An 18,396-nucleotide genomic window follows, 5' to 3' on the forward strand; every position below is an offset into this window, starting at 1 on the left:
GTCTGTATCCAGTAGGCTCTAGTAGTCCACCAGGAGCTGAAAGGCCTCATCTACCAGCTCCCATTCTCCTGGGTCCAAGCTTCTCCTGCTGAGGAAATCGGCTCCGATATTGTCCTTTCCAGCAACGTGAGAGGCGGATATGCTCCGCCCATACCATAAGTGCATCTATCTCCTCCGACACCTGTCGACTCTTGGTTCCACCCTGATGATTGATGTAAGCCACCATTATCACATTGTCAGACATTATCCAGACTTCCTGAGCCTCTAACCACTCAGCGAGCCACAGCACACCAACCGAGCCACTCATGCCTCAAGTCTGCTCATGTTCCACTGCCACTCCGCAGCATTCTAGTGCCCTTGCACCACCAACTCCTGACAGTGAGATCTCAGCCTCAGAGGCTCACATCTGTCAGAAATACCAACCAATCCGGCATCATCAGGGAAATTCTCTTCCTGAGATGGTCCATGCATAACCACCAGTTCAACTGGGATCTCACCTCTAACGTAAAGAGCAGCCTCACCGCATAGTTCTGCGACTGCGGACGCCATCGGGAGAGCAAGACATGCTGAAGAGGGCACATATGTGCCTTTGCCCAGGGAACTTCTTCTAATGTGGCAGCCATCAACTCCAGTACCTGTAGATAAGACCACACAGTCGGACAAACAGAGTTCCACAGAGATCAAACTAGCAGCATCAATGTGTGGATCCAAGACTCTGGCAGAAATACTCTGCCCTGCTTTGTATTGCATTGAACCCCAAGATACTCCAGGGTCTGAGATGGCTGCAAATTGCTCTTGGCCAGATTCACCACCCAGTCTAGTTCCTAAAGCAAGGAAACCACATTGCGGGAAGCGCGAAGACTCTCTTCCACTGTCATAGCTCGAATCAACCAGTGGTCCAGATAAGGGTGAACTAGAATGCCCTCCTTGCAAAGGGTCGCTGCTACCACTACCATGACCTTGGAAAAGGTCCTGGGTGCTGTGGCTAGTCCGAAAGGCAAGGCCTGAAACTGGTAACAATCATCTAGGATGGCAAATCAGAGGAACCGCTGTTTCTGCCGATGGGAATATGTAGATACTCTTATGTTAAGTCCAGAGATGTGAGGTACTCTCCTGCTTGAACCACCATTATGACACAGCCCACCATTTCCATCTTGAAATGCGTGACTCCTAGATGTTTGTTGACACCCTTGAGACCCAGTATTGACCGAAACGACCCTTCATTCTTGGGCACGACAAAATAAATGGAATATTGGCCTATATTTTGCTGCAATTTGGGAATGGGGATCACTGCTTTCACAATCAACAGCAATTTGTAATGTTGCTTCCACTTCTATCCTCTTCTAAGCGGAGTTGCATGGAAAGATCATGAAGGCATCCAGAAGAATGTGAAGAAATTCTAGAGCATAGCCTTTCCGAACCTCTTCGAGAACTCATTGATCCAAAGTAATCTAGGCCCACCTGTAATAAAACAGATGTAGATGACTACTTATTTCCACTACCAGATGAGCCCGCAAACCTTCATTAGGAAGATCAAGGGGCTCCGCTTCTGGAGTCCATATCCTTTCGAGGACCTCGGGGGTGAAAGGACCAAGATCTGTGGACGGGACAGGATCTCTGGGGAAAAACCTCCCCTATAAGGCCAAAAACGCTGGTAGTCTCAAGAGCAGTCACTCGCCTGAGAAGTCCAGAAAACTGGCTTCTTATTTTCTGGCAAATGCCGGACCTGTGTCTCTTCCCTTTTACTTGCCATTTTTCCAATTCACTTCCAAACAAAAGCAAGCCTCTGAAAGGTAGTTAATCAGATGGACTTTGAAATAGGATCTGCGGACCATTGTGCAGCCATAGCTGCCGCCTGGTTGCAATAACTGAAGCAGCTACTCTGGCAGCTGTGTATACCAAGTCACAGCGTGCATCACTCAAGAAGGTGGCCCCCGGCTCTACCATAGGTCCCAAATCAGATCCAACGCCATCAGATTCTTGACAAGATGCAAGGTAGCCCGACCTACCAAGGCGCAACAAGATGCAATTGGCAAGTTCATTGCACTGCCTCAAAGGTTTGCTTCAGGATAGGCTCAATCCTCATATCCTTAGCATCCTTCAGTGCCACAACTCCCTCTGCCAGGATGGTATGCTTCATGACAGAACACACCAAGGCATCCACCTTAGGGAAATGCAACTGCTCACTGGCCTGCAGATCCAAGGGGTACAAACCCGATAAGACGTATCTTCTTTTAAAGGACACTTCTGGGGCATTCCATTCCAGATCAATCAACTCCTGGATGGCATCCAAGTGGGGAAAGAAACAAGAAGTCTTGCGCAGGGTGACCAAAATAGGATCCTTCTTCTACGTCCCTAAGGAGTCAGGCCCAGCCACTCCTAGGGTCTTCAGAGTCTGAAAAAAAACTCATCTCTCTGAAAGAAATGTAGAAGAGTTCTATATTGCTTCAAATCTGGGGAAATGTCCCCTTTCTCAGCAGGAGAGTCCCCATCATCGTATCATCCTGATCCACCTGCATTCGAGCACTATCAGATTGCATTGCTTTATGGTGCTTGACAGTGGAGACAGGCTAGGAGCATTCTGAGCGCTTAGACCTACCTCAGTAGGAACTGATGCATCAGCAGACCTGCCCTGTAAAAATGTCTGCAATCCCTGGAAGAATTCCATCCAGGAAAAGGAGGTCATGTCCATTCCAGGACCTAAAGGCCTGAACCTGATGTCCTGCGAGCCAGTGTCCCCTGAGGACTCGACCCACAGACCAATCAGGGGAGAGGACAACCCTACAGTGTCTTCCTCAGGCCCACTCCCTTCAGACCGAAGAGATGGACCATCATCGGCAAAATCGGAAGGAGGCAAATTTCCCCAAGCATCCAGGCAGTGCTGACACAGGCTTAAAGAAAGCTCAGACTGAATGGCCCTGTTGTGGAAGGCAGCACAGATAGATAGGTGCATAGAGCTCAATGAAGGCTCGTGCCAGCTTTCCTGTGGGTACAAGCACGCCTAAAATGGATGCACAAAAAAAATGTGAATCCAAGCCCATGCGCCTAGGCCGCCCATCCTACTGGACACCCAAACGGGATACCTAGAACCAATGCCTAAACTGGGCACGCAAGATGTATGTCCAGAAGGAAGAACGTCCAAACTGCAGGCACATACGGGAACGGACGAATACACAGACAGCATGTAGCAAAAAAGCTCACGAAAGTACCCTGCCTGGGAGAGTTGCCTAGCCGTGTCTGCATTCTCTCCTCACCTCACAGAACTCTCCAGAGATGTGAGCGGGACAGCCGAATGCTGAGGAAACAGACCCTTCACCTGCTGTCTTCCTGTTGCTGACATTTTTTTTTTTTTTTAAGTTAAAATCTTTTACCCGAGCTCAGCCCTCCCTGGCTGAGAGCAGGAATGGGTTCCGGCTATGGGGGGATAGGGCTAAAGGCTTCACTGGTAAGCCTCTCTCAGCCTACAACCGCTAATTAGAATTTAGGTCCATGCCAGTCAAGGCTACCAGACTGAAGGCACTCTACAGAGGGAGGGACCGCACAGTATCACTTCAGGAGGCAAGCGGTCCTACATAGATATCTCCTTTCCAACTTCTTTCTTCTTTTCTCCTTTTTATTTTTTATTTTCTTTTATTCACAGGCAATCTCCCAAAGAGAAATGCATGTCCACCATCTGCTGGAGATGGAGAATACTGGCGGGCGGGCTGATGGGGCGGGACTATATAGCTGTGAATTCAGCTTTTCCTCCATCTCTACCTGCTGGTAGAGGTGCATAACCTTCTTGTTAGGACTGACCTACCCAAAAGCTAAGGATGTTACTTCTGCTATAGATGAGATGTAAGTCTGAATAAAACTTTCTAGTCATATATGAACTACTTGAAGGGTCTGATTAACTGAGGGAGGGGCAGATTAAAGAACTTGGGGGGGTCTTGTGGACATTACTATAGACTGGGCAAACTGGTGGACAACTAATCAAACTGGTTATTTCCTGGCTGTGTGTATGTTATAAAATTCCCTCATTTGCGCGTCTGACTGCTGACTTCCCTGCTGTGTGCGTACACACTTAAAATTAGGGGCACGCATACACGTGCCAGGCCTATTTTATAGTGTTGCATAGGATATAAAATTTCAGCGCATCTTGCTGAGCATCCATATACACGCTTATATGGGCGTCCACACACTTGATTTAAAGTTACCATCTTAATGAGATGGGAATACATACCAGTCCCGCATTATTCAAAGATTTGTGCACAATCCTGGCAAGCTTACATTTTAAATGCCAAGCAATTGACAGCCAGTGTTTCAGGACTGGAGTTATATGCTCATGTAACCGAGCACCAGCTCTGATCATATATGCAGGAAGACCTATGTATACCAAATTACAGAAACCAAGCCTTGATAATACCAAAGACTGTCAAAACAATCTGAGGAGGATAAAAATGGCTTAAACCTCTCAAGCATATGTAGCTTAAAGAAAAAGGATTTTATTACCTCACTGATATGTTGTTGAAAAGATAAGTTAGGTTCATAAACTATTCCTAGACTGCATACATACTGAGACAATGAGACAGTAGTATCATTATACTGAAAACAAGATGGAACGCTATCAGATGGGAGCTTACTAAGAATCATTACTTCAGTTTACTTTTATATTGATGAACAATCTGTTCTTTTTCACTCACTCTTCAATCTCAGCTAGATATCAGGAGCCACATTTACAGGTTAATTTCAAAACAAGCGGGTATAGGTGCACGAGCGAACATAAGCTGGAATTTTAATTCATGCGCACATATGATTTAAAATATGCCTACCGCATGTATATTTGCTCCTAATTTTAAGTAGTTACCCGAGCAAAATCACGTCTTCCATAAGGATTTGTCGGTTTTAACACACACACAGGGAAGCAGGTTTTAAAACATGCTCGTGTGAAGGCCATTCCCAGTTGTATCCATTAGTCCACCAGTTTGCTCTGTCTGTCTCTATGTCATTCAGAGCATCTGGTATACTAGAGCAGCGCTTCTAAACCGGTGTGTCGCGACACACCAGAGTGTCGCCAAGCAGCGGCAGGTGTGTCGCGTGCTACCGCTCTCCCGCTGCTCTTCCCCTTTCTTCCTTCATCCGAGCGAGAGGCAGGCTATCTTCCACTGCCGCCGTTGCCGCCTGGGCTATCAGCACGTTCAAGCCTGGACGGGAAAGGAAGCAGTGTTAGTGGAGGCTGGCAACTGCGGCTGGGCCTTTTCTTCTTCCCGCACCTGTCCCCACCTTGGCCCGGAACAGGAAGTGATGTGCAGTGGGGTGCGTGGGAAGAAAGAGCCATGCTGCATGAAAAAGTAGCGGCGGCAGCGGTGGCCCCGAGCAGTAGCGTGGGCCCGAAGCAAAATCAGAAGCAGCAAAATCAGAAGCAGCCAGAAATCGGCACAGGAGACAGCAGAATTAGCCTCCCATGGCCGATGGGATTCTTCTTTCTTGGCCTGTGGGGGGCTAGAGGAGGAGGCTGCTGCAGCTACCATTTTTTGCTCGGGGGAGGGGGGGGGGCAGGAAATGAGAGAGAAACAGCCAGCCAGCCTGTCTGTAAGTGAGAGAATGTATGTGTGATTGAGAGTATGCATGTGTAACTGTGACTGAGAGCCTGTGTGTAAGTGAGAGCCTTTGATTGAGATCATCTGTGTGAAGTGTGTGAGCGAGAGCATGTGTGTGATTGAGAGAAACTGGTCAGAGAGGTGATGTGTGTATATATGAGAGACAATGGAAGTGACTAGTCAGGGAGATGACTGGAGTGTGTGTGTGTGTGTGTGCGTGTGTGTGCGAGAGAAAAAGTGACTGTGGGAATGAGAAGCCTGTGCATGTGGAGAGAGCTAGCATAGGACTGAGAAACATGGGTGTGTGTGTGACATAGCATGGGGGTGAGAAGCCTATATATGTAAGATAGAACATGGGAGTGGGAAGGCTGTGTGTGTGTGTGTGCGTGTGTGTGCACGCAGGAGAGAGAGAGACTGTTTGGGAAGGTGACGTGTGTGCGTGTGTAAGAGAGAGAGAGAGAGAGAGAGACTGATCGGAAGATGACTGGTGTGTGAAAGACAGAAACTGGTCATGGGGGTGTAACTGGTATGTGTGTGTGTGAGAGACAGAGAGAATGGTCGTGGGCACTAAGGAAGAGGACCATGAGTACAGAGCTTCAGTCACTACTGCTTCTGGTGTATGCTACTGGCCTGCATGGAAGAGGAGTAGGAGAGCTGCTGGAGGGGGTAAGTAAAGGTGGCTTTTTAAGTTTATTTTTCTTGATTGACTGCCATTTTAATTACTGAATATTATGTGATGTGTCTGCTGTTTTGAAATATTTTATTGGTGTTTGGAGAATTTTAAATAATTTTTATGAGTTTTTAATTGTTGGATATTATTCTGTTCATAGTTGTTGTGAAACGTTTATTCAGCTTATTAGTATAGTTATACAATTATTTCTGTGTTGGGATCTATAGCTGCTTGGCTAGTTCTGTTTTCCTAATAGGAGGTGTATTGGTGTTTAGGGCCTGATTTAATATTTGTAGTGTTGCCTTTTCATAGGTAGGGTTGTTACTGTTTGCGTGCATTCCATAATACAAGTGTAACTGTGCGGATTAGTTTATGTGCATTACTGCAGATCCTGGGAGTATGTTAGGTCGGTTCTGTGTATGTGACCAAGGTGAGGTATTTTACTGTATCAGTCTTATTTGTTGTATTTTCTCAAGAGGACATGCATTAGTGATAAACTGCTGTCTTTTCATAAGTAGGGCTATTGAGCCTAGTAGTTGGAATTTGTGTTGCTGTTACTGAGATGACACTAGAACCAGAATATATTTTTTGTAAGGTGGGTTGTACGGGGAATGCCATAATTCTGCTTTACATTCATATTTGTGGGTCAGGGGGGTTCCTGTGGATGCAAACTGTACTTTTACATTTAGCCCTATGATGGTCATGTGTTCAGTGTATCACGCATGTGAGAACCATCTGTCAGGTGTGCCCCGACAGAAAAAAGGTTGAGAACCACTGCACTACAACAAGATCTGACTTGGTATGCCCTGTCTTCAAGGTAGGATGCAAACCATCTATGTACCAGATCAGATTTCCCAAGTTCTAGAAATCAGGACAATAAGATCTGATAATCAATTGTGTCAAATGCCACCAAGATATTAATAAGTAGTACATACACACACATACATTTATATAATGTGTTGGACAGCGTAGGAAATGGTCTTATTCAGCTGTATCAAAGTCTTACAGTATGTCTAGGAGCTCTCTTTATTCAATATGGCAATTGTTAATGGATTGGTAAAAGGGATCATATTATTGAAGCCAATATTTTGAAGATTATATAGAAATTTAAGAGTCCAAGCTAAGTGATTAAAACTACATGTGAGTATCAGAAGCCTTCATTAAGCAGTACAGAAGCATAGTGAAGAAAAACATTCCCGACTTAAGAATACTTAAGAATGATTAACAAGTGATTTCAATCCCAATAAAATTAGCTTCGTTTAGAATTTGCTAATGACATCAGATGTTTGTCAAAACAAAAACCCATCTAGTGTGTGAGCATGAAGTACAGTGATTTAGATATTCATGAGAGAAAACGTCTGGGAAGGTGTTGGAAATAGCTCTTATCAGAAGATTTTAGTCTGCTGTAGATGGAGATGTGTGATGTGCTGAATATACATTCAGATCTGCATGTCTGGTTTGCAGTTGGAAACACTGTTCACCAACCTCACAGCTTCTACTGAGAAAAATACCTTAAAAAAGCTGTTGGTAATGCAAAGAAATGCTACTTTAGGAACTGAATTCAGGCTGCCTTAAACATGCCAGCAGAATTATTTTCAATTGTGAAGTCTCTCACGAATATGGGTTCAGCACATTCTCAACATTGTTATTTCTGTTTTACAATTGGAAGATTATTTTCAGAATATGATTATTGCTTTGTGTGCAAATATATATTATTAATGTGCTACTTTTTAAAGATACAACCTGTGATGGACCTAACTGAATTAAGTTCTCTGTGACTTCACTGGTGGAGATTCAATCGATGCATCATGACATTACTTTGTTCAATTACTTTGTTGAAATTTTCGAGATGCGCTATTGGTCCATCTGTAGTTCAATCAATGCCTTTCTTATTACTGATTGTGTACCCACTCATTTAAAGTATGCTTTGATTAGACTTTTACTTAAAAAAAAAAAAGGGGGGGCAATCTTTCGATCCAATACAGGTATCAAATTACAGAACAATTACTTCTTTGCCTTTTTTGACCAAGTATTAGAAGCAGCTTTCTGATTTAGATGATCACACTTTATATCAGTTTAGCTTCAGAAAACTTCACAGTACTGAGATTGGAGAAATTACTTACCTGATAATTTTGTTTTCCTTAGTGTAGATAGATGGACTCAGGACCAATGGGTATAGTGTACTCCTGATAGCAGATGGGAGACGGAGTCAGATTTCAAGCTGACGTCAGCCTCTATATATCTGTGCAGGAAGCTTAGCTCTTCAGTATTCTCCTCGAAAAGCAATTGTGGATATGTGTGCTCTAATAACTTGATTAACTTGATTAACTAGGACTGGTTCAACTGATTTCCAATTGGAGACCACTGCACTCAACCGAATAACGCCGATGACACCCGGCAACTAGGGTGTCTTGAACTAGGGTAATACCTGGCTTACCCGTGCTTGTCTTGTTCTCAGTGTTTGTTACCCAAGTTTTCCAGATTCCGGGGCAGCCGTGGGCGGGATGCTGAGTCCATCTGTCTATACTAAGGAAAACGAAATTATCAGGTAAGTAATTTCTCCATTTCCTAGAGTGTAGCCAGATGGACTCAGGACCAATGGGATGTACAAAAGCTACTCCCGAACAGGGCGGGAGCCTGCCCGTGGCCCACTTAGTACTGCCCTTGCAAAGGTTGTGTCCTCCCGGGCTGGCCATCCAGGCAGTAGAACCTGGAGAAGGTGTGTATGGAGGACCATGTCGCCGCCCGACAGATCTCGGCGGGTGACCGCATCTTGGTTTCCACCCAAGACACTGCCTGGGCCCTTGTTGAATGGGCATTGACTCACAGAGGTGGAGGTTTACCTGCCTCTACGTAGGCTGCCTTGATTACTTCTTTGATCCAATGGGCTATGGTTGCCCGCGAGACCTCTTCCCCCTGTTTCTTCCCAATGTGAAGGACGAATAGATGGTCTGTCTTTCGCACAGATTCCGATCTATCCAGGTATCGGACTAGGAATCTGCCGATGTTAAGAGATGGCAGCGAGATGGTTTGGTTTAGATTAAACTGAGAAACCACTTTCGGTAGAAAGGAGGGGACAGGGCATAGCTGTATGGTTCCTGGTGTGAACCTGAGGAACGGTTCCCGACAGGATAGCGCTTGAAGCTCGGAGATGCGATGGGCTGAACATATTGCCACTAGGAATTCAGTCTTCAAGGTCAGGAGCCGTTGTGACAGACCACGTGTTGGTCTGAAGGAAGTTCCCACTAGGAAGTTTAGAACTAGATTGAGATTCCATAGAGGCACCGGCCACTGTAATGGTGGTCAGATTTGTTTGACCCCTCTCAGGAAGCGGGAAACATCTAGATTGGTTGATAGGCTGATGCGGTCCACATTGGCTCTGAAGTTGGCCAGCGCGACCACCTGAACTTTGAGGGAGTTGAGAGACAACCCTTTCTTCAAGCTGTCCTGCAGAAATTCCAGGATTGTGGGAATTTTGACTGTCCGCGGAAGGATCTCGCAGTCCTCACACACACCAGGCTTTGAATACTCTCCATATTCGTATGTAAGTTAGTGATGTGGAGAACTTGCGTGCTCAAAGCAAGGTATCAATAACTGCCTTACAGTATCCACTTTTCTTCAGGTGAGTCCTCTCAAGGGCCAGACTGTAAGAGAGAATCGAGTCGGGTCTTCGTGGAGGATTGGTCCTTGCCGGAGAAGGTCCCTGTGTGGAGGTAGGCACAGAGGGTTCCCTGCAAGAAGTCTTCGCATGTCTGCGTACAATGGCCTTCTTGGCCAGTCCGAGGCCACTAGAAGTACTAATCCCCTGTGGTGTTCTATCTTGCAGATGATCCCCCCCAGTAGTGGCCATGGGGAAAAAGCAATCAGCAGGTGTTCCTGTGGCCAGGTTTGGATGAGGGCGTCGATTCCCCAGGATTGCGGTTCTCATCTGCGGCTGAAGAACTTGGGAACTTAGATGTTGGACCGGGTTACCAGGAGATCCATGTCAACTGGAAGGCTGTGGTCGACAGCGTCCATTCCCCTGGGTCTAGGCTCTCTCTGCTGAGGTAGTCCGCAGAGATGTTGTCTTGTCCCGCGATGTGGGCGGCTGAGATCCCTTGCAGGTTTATTTCCGCCCACGCCATGAGGGGGTCTATTTCCAGGGACACCTGTTGGCTTCTGGTTCTTCCCTGGCAGTTGATGTAGGCAACTGTTGTGGCATTGTCAGAAATGACTCTGAGACTCGCCCTGGAGTCTGTGGATGAATCGTAGGCAGGCTAGTCTGACTGCTCGGGCTTCCAGTCGGTTTATGTTTCATCCCGGCTCTTCCTTGTCCCATTGTCCCTGGGCCATCAGTTCCTGGCAGTGGGCTCCCCAACCTCGCAGACTCACATCTGTGGTGAGCAAGATCCAGTTTGGTTGGGATAGTTTTACTCCCTTGCTCAGATGGTCTTCCTGTAGCCACCATTGGAGTTGGGTCCGAACCTCTGCCGGTAGCTGGAGGTGAATGGAGTAGTTCTGGGACGTCTGTTTCCATCGTGACAATAGGGAACATTGAAGTGGGCACATGTGGGCCCTTGCCCATGGAACGACTTCCAGAGTTGTTATCATGAGACCGAGGACTTGGAGGTAGTCCCATACCTTGGGGCGAGCATAGTTCAACAGTTTTCGCAGCTGACCCATCAGTTTCCTTCTCCTTCGAGTGGGAAGGAAAACCTTGTCTTGCTTGGTGTCAAACCGGACTCCCAGGTACTCTAGTGATTGGGAGGGCTGCAGGCAGCTCTTGGCTGTGTTGACGATCCACCCGAGATTCTGCAGCAGATTCTTGATTCTGGTGGTCGCCTGGTGACTTTCCTCTGGAGATTTTGCCCTGATTACCCAATCGTCCAGGTAAGGCTGGACGAGGATTCCTTCTTTTCTCAGTGTTGCCGCCACTACCACCATGATTTTGGTGAATGTCCAAGGGGCGGTGGCTAGTCCGAAGGGTAGTGCCCAGAACTAGTAATAATGGTCCAGTATCGCAAAGTGTAGAAAGCGCCGATGGTCTTGATGGACCGTGATGTGGAGATAGGCTTCGGATAGATCTAGTGAGGTCAGGAATTCTCCCGGCTGTACTGCCCTTATGATTGAGCGCAGGGTTTCCATGCAGAAGTGTGGTACCCTTAGGTAACGATTGACGGTCTTGAGATCCAGGATGGGCCGGAATGTTCCTTCCTTCTTGGGAACGATAAAATAGATGGAATAGTGACCAGTATTTTGTTGGTGCATGGGCACTGGAGTTATTGCCTTAGGCTGAGTAGTTTCATCACTGTGGTTTCCACTGCTGTCCTCTTGGAGAGGGCATGGCATGGTGATCTCACAAATTTGTCTGGAGGGATGCTGTGGAAGTCCAGATAGTATCCCTCTCGAATGATGGTTAGGACCCACTTGTCCGACATTATCTCGACCCATCTTTGGTAGAAGAGGGTAAGTCTGCCCCCTATGACTTCTTCCGGTGGATGGGTCCTGTTGATTCTCATTGTGGGGTGCGGCCGGGGCCTGACCCTGAGCCTGCTCCCCCTCTTGTTGTGTCTGTTCCGAAAGAACTGAGCCCTGCCTGCGAGGCGAGGTGCTTGGTAGTGTGTGTTCTTGTACGGTCTAAAGCACTGAGCTCCTCTGCCCTTGGTTCTTTGGGGGGAGGAGCGCTGGTTTCTTTTGTTCCTGTCCTCCGGTAGGCAAGGTACTGGAGATTCGCCCCATTTGTTGGCTAACTTCTTCAATTCGCTTCCGAACAAGAGAGATCATTTAAAGGGCATCCTCATGAGGTTCACTTTGGATGTAGCGTTGGCTGACCAGTTTCGGAACCATAGATGTTTTCTGGCTGCCACTGCCGAGGCGACATTCCTGGCAGAGGTGCGCACTAGGTCTGAGGTCGCATCTGTGAGGAATGATACCACAGGTTCCATTGTCTCAACAGGCGTGGTTGCGTCTCTGGAGCGGAGCAAGAAAGAACGTGCCACCACGGCACAGCAGGAAGCGATCTGAAGAGTCATTGCTGCTACATCAAAGGACTGTTTAAGGATCGATTCCAGTCGTCTGTCCTGGGCATCCTTTAGTGCCGCTCCTCCCTCGACGGGAACGGTCGTGTGCTTGGAGGTTGCGTAGACAATGGCGTCCACCTTTGGGAACCGCAGGAGTTCTTTAGCTGCAGGTTCCAAGGGTTATAAGGCTTCTAGGACCCGTCCTCCTTTGAAGCTGGCCTCTAGGGCATTCCATTCCAGGTCAATCAGTTCCTGTACCGCTTGCAACATTGGAAAATAGAATGAGGCCTGACGGAGGGAGACCAAGATGGTGTTTATCTTTGGTTCCGCTGTGGTGTCCATGCCTGGAATGTCCAGCATTTTCAGGGTCTGGGACACGAGAGCTGGTAACTCGTCTTTGGAGAAGAATCGCAGCATGGTTCAGTATGGTTCCATCCCTGGGGGGATTTCTCCTTCCTCCAGGGAGTCAGCCTCGTTCTCAGAGGTGTCTGTATCCCCGGTAGGGAGGCACTTGCTTAGGAAGAGCACCTCTCGATTGGCCCGGGAGATGCTTGGAACATCTTGCGTTTCTTGTGGTGACTGGAACTGGGTCGCAGTCGGTACTGAGTGTGCTTGGACAAAGGTTTGTAGCCCTTTGAAGAATTACACCCAGGAAAAGGTCCCTGGGTGCATGTTGATTCCAGAGGGCATTATAGTGGAGGCCCCGGAGGTGTCTTCCTGTGTAGGAGCCGAGTTGGAGATACAGAGGTCCGGGGACCTTCCTTTGGTTCCCCCGAGCCTCTTCGCACTTCTGGCTGCGCAGCTCTCGGGTGGCAGGCTGGGCAGAAGGCTTGTCCCTTGACCTTCTTGGCAGGCGGTGCCATGGTTTGTGCTCGTGGTGAGCTTCAAAAACTCATCTGAGCGCATAGAAATGCGCAGCGGGAGGCTTGATTGGGTGCTTTGGATATGCCAAAGATGTGCGTGCGGAATGCCTAAAGATGTGCGCGCAGGCCACTACTTGTGCGCTTGGCTGAGATGTGCGTGCCGTTGTGTGCACAGCAATATTTGTGCACTCGGGCCGTTTATGCGGGCCGCTATGCGCCCAGCACCATTATGTGCGTCGCTGTGGGCACGGCACAGGTGTGTGCGCCGCTGTGCGCACAAATCAGTTCTGCGCACGGCTCAGTTGAGCTGGCAATACGGCAGTCAAGGGGGGGAAATGGCACCGACGACCATGCAGACAAGATGGCGACCCCCCACGTGTGTGGACCCTCGACCCAGATCGGGGTCTAGCCCAGATGGGGCTGCTCAACCCAATGTAACAGATGCTGGAAGGGACGATCTGTGCGGCAAATCGAGCCTCAGAGACCGGAGACTTTAAGAGAGGTTTCTACCTTACCTGGTCTCGGCGTTTCCCGGTCTCATGCTGGGCAGTGTCTGGCTGCGGGGGGAGAGGGAATTACCTTCACCATCGCACTCGATTCTTCACCTGCTGCCTCTCAGCCACCCTGGGGGCTAAGTCTACGCCTGGAGCTGGCTCCAGACCGAAGCTTGCCTCTGAGGGATCTCAGAAATCACCTCAGGAATTCTCGACTTGGGGGAGGGACCCTTAGGTATCACCGCAGAAGAGCGGGGCTCGTCTTGTACAGGTAAGTTTTCTTTCTTCTTTGTTTTAAATTTTCTAACACTATTCTAAGTGTGTGTAGTGTCCCTATCTGTTAGGAGACGGAGAAATACTGAAGAGCTAAGCTTCCTGCACAGGTATATGTAGGCTGATGTCAGCTTGAAATCTGACTCCATCTCCCATCTGCTATCAGGAGTACACTATACCCATTGGTCCTGAGTCCATCTGGCTACATGCTAGGAAACTTGCATTTATCCAATTTGGATTTCATTAGAATGGCCTTGACAGAGGCACTAAAGATGGATGGATATAGATAGATTAATTACATTAGATAGATAAACTATTTGTAAATTCCAAATCCACAAAACACCAATACACCAACATTTACTTAAGTGTTATGAGCAAAAAATGGGAACATTCATAATGGAACTAAATTCCACCATTAACTTGGTGTGTTTGTGCTGCATATTTTATTCATCTGTCCCACAAGCTCAATAGGAATGTCTCTTGTAAATACATTTATATGTACTGGAAGATACTGTGACTCAGATGTAGTATCTTCCAATAAGAAAGCTCCTTATGAAGATGATCTATTTGAAACATGGATTCGGTTAGGGCAAGGAAGTCAGACTGAGGTTACAGTTGTGCTCATAAGTTTACATACCCCTGGCAGAATTTGTAAGATGTGCAGCATTTTAAGATAACATGAGTGATCAGATAAAACACGTTTGTTATTTGTAATGTGTTTCAAATTAAATTATGCATCACAGAGTAGCACAATCATTAAACAAACCATAGCAATAAGGGAAATAATAAAATGGTCCTGTTCAAAAGTTTGCATACCCTTAATTCTTAATATCATGTATGGCCCCTTTTGCATCAATGATGGCTTGCAGTCTTTTGAGAGAATTGTGAATGAGGCCCTTTATTTTTTCATGTGGTAAAGCTGTTAGTACAGGTTTCAGCCAGTATAATATTCTCAGCTTAGTGTATCCTGTTTTTATTAATTTGCTTATATGCTTTTTCATGGTGAAGTTGTCATCGATTTGTATTCCTAGGTCTAGTACTTGATCTGAGGAAGTAATATTAATAATTCCTAGGTCTAGTGTTGGTGGTTTGATTAGTATTTTTTGAGTTTAGAGTTAGTTTCAGTTGAGAAAGTTTTTGTTGTATTTCCTCCTTGTATGTTGACAGGGACGAAAGTTTTTTCAAATGTTTTGTCGAAAGGGATGTAGAATTGAATGTCGTCTGCATATAGGAAGAAGTTGATTCCTAGATTTGCCAGTACTGCGCATACAGGCAGCAAATAAATGTTGAATAGGGTGGCCGAGAGAGCTGAACCTTGGGGGACACCTGTATCATTTGGGAAGGTGTCAGATATTTGTTTGTCAAGTTTGTCTTGAAATGTCCTATCATTTAAGAAGGGGGAGAAACATTTGTTGACATTTCTGTCTATTCCAATTTCTCTCAGTTGGTGGCATAACAGGGAATGATCAACTGTGACGAATGCTGCTTTAAGATCCATTAGAACCAGGATATATGATTCATTGTTGTCAAACCCCTGAGTACAGGGTCGGCTAAGGAGATGAGTAGAGTTTCTGTTGAGCGGTTTTTCTTGAATCCAAATTGGTTAGGGTATAGTATATTGTCGTCTTCTAGGTGATTCTCTAATTGTGTTAACACTTTTTCAACGACTTTAGCAAAGAAAGGCAGGTTGGATATCGGGCAGAAATTGACCCAATTGTCTATTCTGCCAGTTTTAATTTTTTAGTATTGATTTAATTACAGCTTATTTTGCCTTATTGGGGACCAATCCTTCTGCTAGCAAGTGGTTTATTATGGTTGGGAATTTGGGAGTTATTACGCTGTTTACTGTTTTCAGGGTACTTGCAGGGATAGTTGGGTAAGGGAGCAGGCTTCATTTGAGCGATGATTTGGTTTATTTCAGATTTCGATACTGGGTCAAATGAGTTCCATTTCACTTGACCGGATTTTTCTTCAGGCTCTGTTGATGAGTTGGTGGAGAATTGTGATTTTAGATTGTTAATTTTGTTTAGCAGAGATTTGGCATTTTCCTTGCATGAATTCTTTGAAAACTCATAGTTATTAGAGACGGAGGAGGATGGGTCTTTGATTAGGTTTTCAACTGTTTGAAAGAGTAATTTGGAATGAAATATTACCCCAATAATTTGTTTTGGGTAGTATTCTTTTTTTGCTTTATTGATTTGTTCATAGTATTTTGTTAGTAGAGATTTGTATTTTTCTAGTGAAACTGTAGATTGGCATTTCCTCATTGCTTTTCAGATTTTCTCAGGGTCTTTTGGTATGTCTTAGCTCTTCATTGTACCAAGGTTTCTTTAGTTTAGTTGTGTTGCCTTCATTTTGGAATGTTTTTTTCTAGATTGGGTTCAGGGTGTCTGCTATTTCATTGATGATTTTATCCTAGGAGTCAAAGGATGAGGAAGTATTATCGAGATCAAATTCAATTTATTTTCTTTTTAATTGTTTCTACAAGTATTTTCGGTTCTTTTTTCTGTATGTAAAGGATTGATTATTATGCGCGTTTGTTTGTTGTGTGGTGAGGAGAGTTACTTCAGCTTTTATTAGCCCAAACATGCGGCCTATCTGGCCCCAAACCCAGCCGTGACTCTGACAGCGGACCGCCCCCACTGACGCACCTCACATCCGGCCGAGAGGATCGTCAAAAAGGTGGGAGCAAAGGCCACCACTTCCTCTCTTGTGCACTGCCACCGCAGCTGATGATCTGACCCTCGCTGACCGCCGTGGCCGGCTCGGCGCAGTCGGCACGGGCCAAGCCCAAACATGTGGCCTACCCGGCCCCGAACCCAGCTGTGACGCCGACAGCGGACCGCCCCCACCGGCGCACCTCACATCCGGCCAAGAGGTCCCTATAATAACAGGACTTCCTCCCAGGCGTCTCGCACGTAAGGAGCGCGACAAAGGGGCCTGCCCCTTAGTGTGCTCCTTTGTGTCTCCCCTGTGTCTCTCACATCTCTCTTCAAACCCCGCCACCCTCTCTACCACCTAACACAGCTTCTCTTACCAGTACAATATACACTACCCTCATCCCTACAGGACACCCACCTCACCCACGCCAAGATGCATCCACTCCCCATACCCATAATCAAATATATACACCGCAACCACATAAGTTCCACCATCCCAACCCAAACACACCAACCAAGATCCCTCATACCCATCATGACATCCCCCTTCACACAACTTATAGGACTCACACTATTCACGCTGACGCTATTCAATGCACAATCCCTAGCTAGAAAAAACCCACATACTCAATGACTTCCTAACAGACTCAAAGCCAGACATCTGTGCCATCACAGAAACATGGCTCAAAAACACTGACATTGCACTACTAAACCAATTACCTTCACATCTCTACGACATATACTCCCATACCCAGACCCAAACAAAGAGGAGGCAGCCTTCTCCTCGTAACCAAAAAAGAACTTAACCTCACCCCCAAACAGTCAATATACCCCCCAAATATGAGCTTGGCTTCTTCAGATCCCCAATGCTACAAATATGCTTAATATACACTCCCCTGGTCTCCTAGAACATGATCCATCTCCCCTCATCGAATTCTTTGTAGACAACTTAGATCACAACACACCCGCCGTCTTACTCGGCGATTTCAACCTCCATGTCGACGCATGCCCACCTTCCCCCTCCTGTGAAGCATTTCTCTTCTCTCTCGAAGCCATGGGATACAAACATATCATAAACTTCCCAACCCATAAAGCAGGCCACACCTTCGACCTGATCTTCACTAATACCAACAAAGCCACCACCCAAACCCCCACCTGCACCCCAGTACCCTGGCCCGACCACTCCCTCAAAAACACCACCCTAGCTATAAAGAAACAAACTCCCCCCCCCCAACTCCCCATAATCACTCCTTCCAATTCTGTAAAACCTGCTCAAGAGAGGACTTAATAGAATCCTGCACTGACATCTTAAACAAGATTGATCTCATTAACCCCGAATCAGCTATAACACCTTGGAACGACACCACCAAAAACATTGCAGACAAAATCTGCCCACTCAAAACAATAAATGAGAACCCCGCCCGCAGCAACAAAAAAGCATGGTTCACACCTGAACTTAAATTCAAAAACAGCCTGAGAATAAAGGAAAGAAAATGGAGAAAGCACCCCTCCCCCTCTTTACTTGCCTCGTACAAGACATCCATGCATGAATACAGGATCAACATCCTAAAAACAAAGCGCAACTTCCACACACTCAAAATACACAACTATCAGTAAAATGCCAAAGCCCTTTTCTCTCTGATATCCAACCTAACTGAGCCAGCCCCCACACACAATCCCTCCCTAAACACCAAAAACAAATGTGACAACATAGCCTCCTTCTTCCACAACAAAGTATCCAAACTGACAGCCAATTTTCCCCCGGACTTGTCCTTCACCTTGCCACCCCCCTCCAACAACACAGCCTGCCTCGATCATCTTGAAACCACATCATCATGTGAAATTAAATCACTATTAA

The 18,396-nt window shown here is 46.5% G+C and overlaps 1 protein-coding gene across 1 annotated transcript in view; it reads right to left on the reverse strand.

Moving 5' to 3' along the window:
* SLC30A9 (solute carrier family 30 member 9) overlaps positions 1-18,396 on the reverse strand; it is a 220,582-nt gene that overhangs the window by 159,600 nt on the left and 42,586 nt on the right. The window lies entirely within an intron of this gene.

Source organism: Rhinatrema bivittatum, chromosome 1 (genome assembly GCF_901001135.1).
Source record: "Rhinatrema bivittatum chromosome 1, aRhiBiv1.1, whole genome shotgun sequence".
Classification (NCBI taxonomy): Eukaryota; Metazoa; Chordata; class Amphibia; order Gymnophiona; family Rhinatrematidae; genus Rhinatrema; species Rhinatrema bivittatum.